This window comes from Pinus tabuliformis, chromosome 5_2, assembly GCF_031772625.1.
Source record: "Pinus tabuliformis cultivar Carrire ecotype Pingquan chromosome 5_2, CPIR1, whole genome shotgun sequence".
Lineage (NCBI taxonomy): Eukaryota > Viridiplantae > Streptophyta > Pinopsida > Pinales > Pinaceae > Pinus > Pinus tabuliformis.
The window spans coordinates 199,974,520-199,985,229 of NC_142306.1; positions in this window are offsets into that span (position 1 = coordinate 199,974,520).

Consider the following 10,710-nt stretch of genomic DNA (forward strand, 5'->3'; position numbering starts at 1 on the left):
CCTGCTGTCCCTAACAATGTTAAAGATTGGCAAGTGTTTGAGGATGATGCTCAAATCAACAATTTTCTTACATTACAGCATGAGTTTTTAGACCTATACATTGATATGGATGCCATGGATGATCCACTGCAAGCAATAAACCAAATCCAGCAAACTGTAACAGCTGAAATAGCTAGAAAATTTCTATAGCCAACCATCTTTGATGAAGAAAACATAGAAGAGCTGAAACAGATGCATTTGGAGGAAATAGCCAAAACAGAGGCCGAAATCATTGATCTAAAGGACAATTTTCTCCCGGTTGGCCTCACCCTGCTAGAAGACATGTTTGACGCCAATGATGTCCCTAGAAAACCAAAATTGCAACCAATAAACACTGAGATAGAAGAACATAACATTGGGACAGCAAAGAAGCCCAAAATGATCAAACTATCTAAATCTTTGCCACCCGATCAAAAGCCCAAATATGTTGATTTGTTCAAAGAATTCCAAGATGTATTTGCTTGGAGTTATGAGGACTTGAAGTCCTATGACACCTCAATTATTCAACATACCATTCCCTTAAAGCCAAATCAAAAGCCCTTCAAACAGAAACTGAGGAGAATCAATCCTGTGCTTCTCCCTTTAATTGAGAAAGAAGTGAAAAGAATGTTTGAAGCAGGTATCATAGCACCCATTAGATTTTCTGAATGGGTATCCAATCTTGTTCCCACAAGAAAGAAAACAGGTGAGATTAGGCTTTGTGTAGATTTGAGAAACTTAAATCAAGTCTCCCTAAAGGACCACTATCCTTTGCCCAAAATGGACCACATCCTACAAAGAGTAGTGGGGTCATCTAGAATCTCTTTGCTAGATGGCTTTTCAGGTTTTAATCAGATACTGGTTCACCCAGATGATCAAGACAAGACAGCCTTTACAACACCGTGGGGAACATTTAAATATGTGAAAATTCCTTTCGGCCTAAAGAACGCAGGTGCCACCTTTCAAAGGGCCATGGACATTGCATTTTCCAAGGAAATCCATGATTTCTTGGTTGTCTATCTTGATGATCTTACCCCTTTCTCCAAATCTGATCAAGAGCACCTAAGACATTTGAGACAAGTGTTCCTAACATGTAGGAAATATGGCATTTCCTTGAACCCCAAGAAGTCTTTATTTGGCCTTGAAGAAGGCAAATTACTTGGACATATCATCTCAAAGGATGGTATTAGAATTGATCCGGAAAGGATCCAAGCCATTCTCCAAATCCCATATCCAAGAAACATAAAAGAGCTGCAAGCATTCCTAGGAAAGATCAATTTCCTAAGGAGATTTATCCCAAATCTAGCCGAGCTGATAAGACTGTTGAGCAACATGTTAAAGAATGATGCCAAGGTAAAATGGTCTCTTGAAAACAAACAAGCAATTGAGAGTAACAAAGTTGCCTTAACTCAAGCCCCGGTCCTCACAAGTCCTCAATTTGATAGGGACTTTATCATATTTTCATTTGCATCTGATAATACCATAGCTGTTGTCCTATTGCAAAAGGATGACCAAGGAAATGAAAAGCCAATTGCTTTTTTCAGCCGAGCCTTAAGAGATGCACCCCTGAAGTACCAAATCATGGAGAAGCATGCCTATGCCCTTGTTAAAGCAATCAAAGACTTTAGAATTTACATTTTATATTCACATGTGATTGCTTATGTGCCAAATGCTATTGTAAAAGACATATTAACCCAAGAGGGGTTAGAAGGCAAAAGAGGCAAGTGGATTGCTAACATTCTTGAGTATGACATAGAAATAAAACCAACCAAGCTAATAAAGGGACAAGGTTTAGCCAAACTGATGTCTGAAACAAACTTTCAAGCCTTAGACATCAACCAACTGGACAATGAACAGGAGCTGGTGACTCCACAGATCAGTGACACCTTTCTGCAATCCCCATGGTATGCTGACATATGCTTTGTATTGTTAAACCTGTTTTCTCCCCCAGGATTGTCTAGGACCAAGAGATTTTTAAGAATGAAGGCTTTGAAATTTTGTGTCTTAGATGGTGCTTTATTTTGGAAGAATCATGAAGGCATATTGCTTAATTGTTTGACCATGAATGAAACTAAAAATGTCATGTAAGAATTCCATGCAGGGGACTGTGGAGGACATCTATATTGGAAGTCCACTGCTGATAAAATTTTAAGGGCTGGTTTCTATTGGCCCTCTTTGTTTGCAGATGTAAAGAAGTTTGCTATCTCATGTCACAAATGCCAAATCTTTGAGGGCAAAAGAAAGCTGTTTCCCTTGCCTCTTAAACCCATCTCAACCGAAAAGCCTTTTCAGCAATGGGGTCTTGACTTCATTGGAGAAATCCATCCCTCTTCCTCAGGCCAACATAAGTGGATTCTAACTGCCACCGACTATTTCACCAAGTGGATTGAAGCCATTCCATGTAGGCAGGCCAATGACACCACCATTATCTAATTCCTTGAGTGCAATATCCTGTCTAGATTTGGATGCCCTGAGAAGATCATCACTGATAATGCCGCTGCTTTCAAATCCAAAAAGATGATCAATTTTTGCCATAAATTCCATATCACTTTAGGCCATTCCACAACTTATTACCCTCAAGGTAATGGCTTAGCCGAGTCATCTAACAAGAGCCTGATCAGTATTATCAAGAAGATCTTAGAAGAAAACAAGAAGAACTGGCATAGAAAGCTCACAAATGCCCTATGGGCAGACAGATTGTCAACCAAGAAATCCATTGGGATGAGCCCTTATGAGCTAGTATATGGCATGGAGGCCAGATTTCCTTCATCACTGGGCATTCCTATTATCAAGCTGCTGCAAGAGATTCAAGTTGAGCCAAATGATATACAAAGGAGGATAAACCAAACAATTCATTTGCAGCAGACAAGAGAGCAGGTCTATGACAGAGCTCAAATTATGCAAGAGAAGCTCAAAAGGATGTTTGATAAGAGGACTAAGGCTGAGAATTTTTGTGTTGGCAACAAAGTTCTAAGGTGGGACTCACGAAGAGAAGACAAGGGAAAACATGCAAAATTTGATTTCCTTTGGAGAGGGCCATTTGTTATTTCTGCTATTCAGGGAAATAACACATATTTTCTCAAATCTGTAGAGGGCAGCACTACTGAAGAAGGCCCTGTAAATGGCCGTATGCTGAAGCATTATCATGATCCCTTTTGTTGAACATAACACAGCTTTTTAAATATCTCTTTGTACATTGATATTTGTATATATCAGCACTTTTGTTTTTATTTTTGTATAAACAGTCTGATTGTTAGAGGAGCAGCGACAAAGTTTGTGAAGACACAGTCAATGCAAGTCCTCTATTTTTAAGCTCTGTCTCTGCAGTAATCTCATCAAAACAGCAAGAGCAATGCTATCATATCACAGTGATTTATGTTAAAGAGAAGCTGTTTGCAGCTTGTAGTCTTCAAATCAACAGTATCAAAAAGAAAGGAGGATTTTCAACTTACTTCAGCACCCTTTCAAAGACAAGAAAAGAAGAGCTCCAGTTTTATTCCCTTTTTGTGTTTATTTCACAAGGCAGTGCTCAAGCAAAAGTGTATGCAATATCAAGCACGTGGAAGAAAGCAGGCGATGCTCTATTTTTCATAGTGTTTTAGTTAAGGAGGAGTGTTGCATTCAGAATTTAAAGTTCTAGTCATTCAGCAGTTAGCACAGAAGAAATTTTCAATTAACAACAACTACAGAGGATCAAGGCTTTCTAACCTGTTGTTCTTGGCTTGTCACAAGGAAAAGCCATCCCCAAGTGGAGCCACTGTTAGCCTCCTGCTGCAACAGGTTAATCATCTTTCATGATCGACATTTTTACATGCCAAATATGTCATACTTTGCTTGTTGCAGTGCTCCATATTTGCTACAGATGGCCAGAGAAGTATCCATGAGAGTGTGCTAGTCTAAATGCCACTGCTGTGTATCATTTTTTATGAGTTGATCCATTTCAATGAGTTTTCAGTTAAGGGAGGGCCAAACAACTTAATCTTGGCTTCCCTAGGTTTCAATTTCCTGTTGTAGAATATAGAGAATGAACATCTGTCCAAACAGCTTAATCTTGGCAAATTTGTAGATATGTAGAGAAACAAGGGTGCTCAACAGCTTAATCTGAGCCCCTGGATGCAATAAGTGTAGTTGTAGATAGGAGGACAGCAAGAAGAAAAGAACAAAAAGCTGGGTATGCTAGTTCAAGTGCACCCAAACCAAAAAGAAGAGAAAATGCTAGGTGAATAGGCCGGGTAGGTAGTTTTGTGGTTGCAGAATCATGGCTTGTGATCCATTTCATATTGTCAAGTGTTATATCTATCATATCACAAGTTGAAGCTGATTTTTCAGTTGGAGGACTTCAATAAATGCATGTCTAACTTCCCCCTTCTTCCTCTCCCCCAAATCACTCACTAACTTCCCCTAAAGAGGTCAAGATCTGCTTGATACCTCTTAGATTCATCATTCTCCATATTATCTGCCTTGGTGAAGATCTGCTTCACTAAAGGAATGTTCACACTTCTTCTATCAGTCATTTTCCCCCATTGATAGCCTAAGACATCATTCTTAGCGCTCTCTGATCATTTGTCATGTTAACTATTAACTTTACTATGTAGCTCCCTATCTATTTCCCCTTCCCCTACTAAAACTATGTTAATAACTCTCCTATATACTTATCCCCTCCCCCTATTTGAAAAATAACCATAAGTACACTTGGTAATTGCTAAGTTTACCTGAAACTGAGCAAGAGCCCTCACATCCCCCCTCAAACCATCTTCCAAATGCATTAGGACCCCTTCCTATGCATAAAATCCCTCCTTTCATCTGTGCAAACCCTCCATTATCCATGTTTTAACCTTTTTTCAAGGCTCAAAACGCTCTCGCCATGCTTCGGACCCCTTCCGATGCATTAACAACCTTCCTCCGATTTCATTTTACCTTTCTTCAAAGGAAAAAAACCCTTCCGATGCTTTATAGCCCCCTTCTATACATATAAACCCTCCTCCGATGGATTTCCCCCCCCCCGACGCGATATCGGTGTCGGAGGTAATAACAGTGCTGGCCCATATATATATGCCCCCATTCCTTTTTTGCCCTGATGCGATATCGCTATCGGAGGTTTCCTCCATCATATTTTCCCATATATCCCGCATATACTCTTTTTTATCGCAACTCCCCTTTTTTGTTTTATCGTTTAAACTCAAGTTTTTTATAAAACTTAAGTTACAACGTAAAAACCCGCATTTTTCAACAATATTGCATCACAGCCGTCCATCGCCCCCACTAAGATTAACGACCTAGATCTTGTCGGCGATCTCCCATTTCGGCGATCGCAATTGTATAAAGTCCTGCCCCATGTCCCCGCCAATAGCGAAATGCCGATTTAATCGCGGCCGCCCATTCGGGCCCTCAGATCAACGATCTTTATTAAGTCGCGGCCCCATATATAGCATTGCTTATTCCAGAGCCGAAGTATTAATAAAATGCAGCATATAAAATTATCGGGTCTGAAAGGAGGCCTTTGTACAGCGAAATGGGAAAGCTCCGATATTCCGGAGCCGGAAAGTTATAAAGGGCAGTTTTAAGGGATTTCAGGTCCACATATTGATTTTGTTAAAATCCGCCGATATGAAATCGCCGACGGACCAGACCCGCTCTCCATAAAGAAAGGGCATATAAGCATTTCAGGTCCGCGACATTTCGGAGGTTTTATGTATTGGGACCAATGGTCCGCCCCGATGCGATTTAGCGCCAGCCGTTGGATCTGCCTTCGCGCGATCCAACGGACAAGATTTAATCTCTGCTACAGTGCCGCTCCCGCCTATGTTTTTCATGAATTTTAAATAGAAATTGGTCTTTTTCTGTGTAAAAGAAAAGGCGGAATTTGTTCATATTTTCACATATATGCCCGCGCCCGGCTCCTGATAAGGAAATTCATGCATCCCTAAGCTTTCTGAGATCGCTCCAAGGCCCAGTTTTTCTTCAGATAGCCAGTTTCGGCCTCGGCACAGTCGGTAACACTTTTTCCTCCTGTTTGCACCATTTTTTAAAGTTTAAAGCTAGTTTTGATCGACCAGAGCACCGATAGCATTCCAATGGCCACAGAGGACATTAGTAGTAGTTATTTTTGCATTAAAAGGCAGAAGGGGGTGATGGGACAGTTTAAAAAGTATCAGTGGTGAGAAAAGGCCCAGATTCAGTGCCAAAGTGTATCAGGATGTGTTGAGGGCCCTGAAATCGGGTCAACAACAAGGGGGATACCCACCTGGTCGGGAACCTGGTTGGCAGCTCCGTGCCCATTTGGTGTAGCGGGTCCGACTGGGGATAACGGGACCAACTTCTCGATCTAAGGGGTGTGTGTGTGTAGAGTTTGGTGATGTGTGTGTGTGTAGAATATGATAATGAAAATCTGGAATTATTTCTAAGCTAATTTAATTCTAAACTCTGAGACTGAATTTTATACTACTTTAATCTAACAAGAACAACACATCTAATCTACGCTAACCCGGGATAGAACTTTTTCCATTATGCGATCTAGAAAGATTTCACACAATAACTGGTAATTAAGATTATTCAGCTATTATGAGAATATAAATCAATTAAGATGAACCATCCTGCATAAAAAGTTAAGCAAAACGGTTGTGAACAACATATCGCATAATCAGTTATTCATGTATTAAGCACAAATCAATGACTCCACCGTACAAAAGTGCCAAATGGTAGTCCACTCATTCGTACATTAACATATAAACAACATCAGCTGTATATTACTCTAAGAATGCAAGCAGAAATTCGTCAAGAGATAAAAGTACCATTTATGACTGATTTTATACTCATAGACCTTAAGCAATAATGATCTATTTCTACTTACTTCTAATGCCTACTAAGATTACAGAAGTGCAACATCAGTAGCAGGTATTAAAATGCAAACATAAATAAATCTCGATCCGTCCATTCATCAAAAACCCCCTCCGAGGGTGCAAAAGTGCATGTTCTGAGGACAAGTTTTTTGACAAATTTCCGGACCCTTCTCCAAAGCAACGAGAAGGGTTAAATACTACTAACCGGCTAATTTTAATTACACAAATTTAGGGAACGGCTTCAAATGACCGCCCTTTTACTAAAACAAATTTATTTCTAAAAACTGAATCTAATTTCTAACCATTTCTGTATCTGCTCCTTAGTGCTGTAAGCGATGTGCTGTTCGCCGTGAGAGAGTCGGCTGCTTGTCCTTTCCTTTTGTTCGAGCTTGAAAATTAGAAATAACAAGAGCTGGCACCTCTTTCTGACAAACTAGAAGATATTTTTGAAAGTGTTCTTTTGGAGGAGTGTCTTCACGGCATGTATACTTGGTACAACTCAGATTTCTTTCAAACTGATTGTGCTGTTGCTATTTCGGTTTCCGGCCTTGCGAATGACTCAATGAGCTGGGGATTTTGTTGCCTGAACGATTTTCTCAATTGAAACTTGTTTCCATTCTTTGTTCCAGGCTTTTCTGAGACGTCTTTCCCCTTAAGCGTTTTTCTTTTTGATTTACCCAATTTGGGCTTCAGGATCTTTCATAAACGCTTTGTTTTTGTGCGCCTTTGACTCTGAGTTCTGGATAGTCTATTTCCATCAGCATTTGTTGAGTGATACTCTGGAATCCGCGGCCCTGCTGTATGCGGTATCCATCTGTGAAGTCATCTCCTTTCTGTTCTTCTAGCTCTGGCGCTTTTCCTTAGATGTTTCCTGCATATAGATTTATATCAGTTGCTGACTTATAGTTCACGTAAATGAAAAGAGACAGAAGAAAAGATTGACATGAAAGCATTAAGTTCTAATGAATGCATAATTATGTCACCCATTATGACTTGACTCTTCGAAAAACGCAACATAATCATCTTTGGATACACAGGCGTACAATCATTAATTTTCCGTAAGGTGCGCGCCTAATTTTGGGCTCACAGACCATGCCGAGGGATGCCTGCGATGAATGGTTTCTGCGATTTGCATCACAACATCGAAGATTGCAATGTAAATAAGTGGCATCGTAGCAATTGATAGTCTCATTCGTCGCACACCATAGATCACAGGTCGCAGCTTTGCATGGTCGCAGATCGCATATCGCAAAATTGCAAGGTCGCGAGGTTTTTGCTTTGTCACTCTGTGCTGCATTATGCGACATTGCGACGAGCGACGTCGCATATTGGTCGTCGGTGATTCTTTAGGTTTTCCCTTTTTAAGCGCTTTTAATGCACGCGATGCGATGGGTTCTCGCGTCGCTCCTTTTCAGTGTATTTATGTGCGTTGGGAAAGCACTTCTTTTTTCCTTTGCGACGCGATATAGCTCTTAGGGAGTTAATACAAAAGATTTTTTAAACAAAATATTTTTTGGATTTTTGGTTAAGGGTCCCCCTTTGCTTGATGTTATCACTAATATCAAACAAAGAGGGGGGTTGTTGGTGACCACAACAATGGCGATTCACTGTGAAGAACCAGTTATCTCTGTATTTCTATTGACCGTTCACTTCCGAAACAGCAAAAATTTTATATGTCTAAATTTTGTTATGGACAGATAGAGTAGATTACGGTCCCTCACCTTGTCAACGATATTTTGTCTCAACCCTTTTCATATCCCAATTGCTTGCTCCCTCAGGATTTTTCTTGCATTCGCATTAGACATTACTTGGTCTTGATTAAAGATAAAATAAGGTCTTCTCTGCGTACTGGCTTAAAAGTATGCTCATTTGTCGTAGGTAGAGCCTCTGCTGCCCGCAAGCGTCCATAACCTCGACAGGGTTACCATGTTATCCAGCAATGATCCTTTTTCCTGCTTAAGGTTACTCGCAACATTCCAGAGAAAAATCCTTTTTGACACACTTTTCCTTTTTTAATTCTCTAAAGAACAATGTATTGGTTTGGTGGCCAAATTATGACACAGTCATTCACTTGATTTACACTTTTGCTAAACAAGCCGGCTCGTGATGAGACCTCTTGTCTTTTGATTGCAACAATCTTAAGTCGTTGCCCTGTTTTGATAGACAGTATTGGCAAAGTCAGCAAGTTATAATATCTGTGATCATGATAAGCCGACTCGTGATGAGACCTCTTATTCTTTGAGATATAGTGTTTTTCTTGGATTGTTTCTCTGAATGCTGTAATTTCCTTTTAACAGGGAGGAAGTCATTGTTTTTCCTTAAGAAAGCTCTGGACGATAATAATAGAGTTTTTGAAAACAACAGATTTGCAGATAATGCTTATTTTATTATTGATGATACCTTTCATTGTGCTGATACAAAACAATTTTTTTACCAAAGGTTGCTTTTGTCAAAGTTTTTTGGAGGTTGAAACGAGTATCATAATCAAAGTGAAGTTAACTCTATTTGTCAATAATAAAATTCAGATTTTCAAAAAATTTTGCTATTTGTACAAGCGAAATCAAAATCTGATAGAGAATTGGCGTGCTCTTTCATGAATCCTTTTTAAATGATCATTTACAACGGGTTTTATTCATAAAAAGAGAAAAAAAAAACAAAATAAAAACTAAAAACTAAATCTATCCTACAAAAATTTAGAAGAATTCTCTTCTATGGAAAATATAATTTAAGAATCAGTCCATTGACAGGTAAAGAATCTCTCCTACCTGCCAGATCCTGCAATACGAATGTAGACGGGCCTACGACTTCTACAATCTGAAAAGGGCCAAGCCACAGCTTTTGAAATTTCGTATGTTTGCCCTTTTCTTCATGAGCCTTATCCCATTTCAAAACTAAATCACCCATCTGAAAGTTTTTTCTGGTTATGATGCTTGAGTCAAAAGAAGATTTTATTAGAGCTTGGTGATGAGCATGGGTTTTCTTAGCTTGTTCTTTTTGCTCTTCTAGTTTGATTATTTCCATTTGTCTTAATTGTAAAGAGGAAGTAGATACCTCATCGATATATTTCACTAAAGACAAAGAGGGAATGACTAGGTGAGTCGGAAGAACCACTTCTCTCCCATAAACTAAATTAAAGAGAGAAGTGCCGATTGAAGCTTTCTTTGTGATTCTATCAGCCCATAAAGCATTTACCAGCGCTTTGTGCCAATTCTTTTGGTTTTGGTCGACTGTTCTTTTGATAATTCTGATTAGGTTCTTATTTGTTGATTCAGCCAATCCATTACCTTGCAGATAGTAGTTGGCAGAATATTTCAGTTTGAACCCTCTTTTAAGCGCAAACTCAGTCATAGTATTTCCAGAAAAATATGAAGCGTTATCAAACATTAATGCCGTTGGCAATCCAAACCTAGTTATGATAAATTGATCTATGAATTCAATAATGTTTTCAGAATGAACTGTCTTGAGAGGAACTGCTTCTACCCATTTGGTAAAATAATCAGTTGCCGTAAGGATATACTTATGCTACTTAGAAGAGTGAGGAACGATCTCACCTATTATGTCCAAGCCCCATTGACTGAATGGTTGGTCGATGTTGACTGGTTGTAGTGGCATGGACGGTTTCCTTTGTTTTCCTGTAGCAGTCTGGCAGACTTGGCATTTCCTTACGTGATTGTATGAGTCTTTGAACAGCGTGGGCCAATAATATGCTGCACACAAGATTTTATGTGCAGTAGCATCTCCGGCATAGTGTCCACCTGCTGGTCCATCGTGGAGTTCCTGCAAAACCTTTTCGGCTTCAGTTTTCTCAAGACACCTAAGAAGCACAGAATCGTAATTCCTTTTAAACAAGACA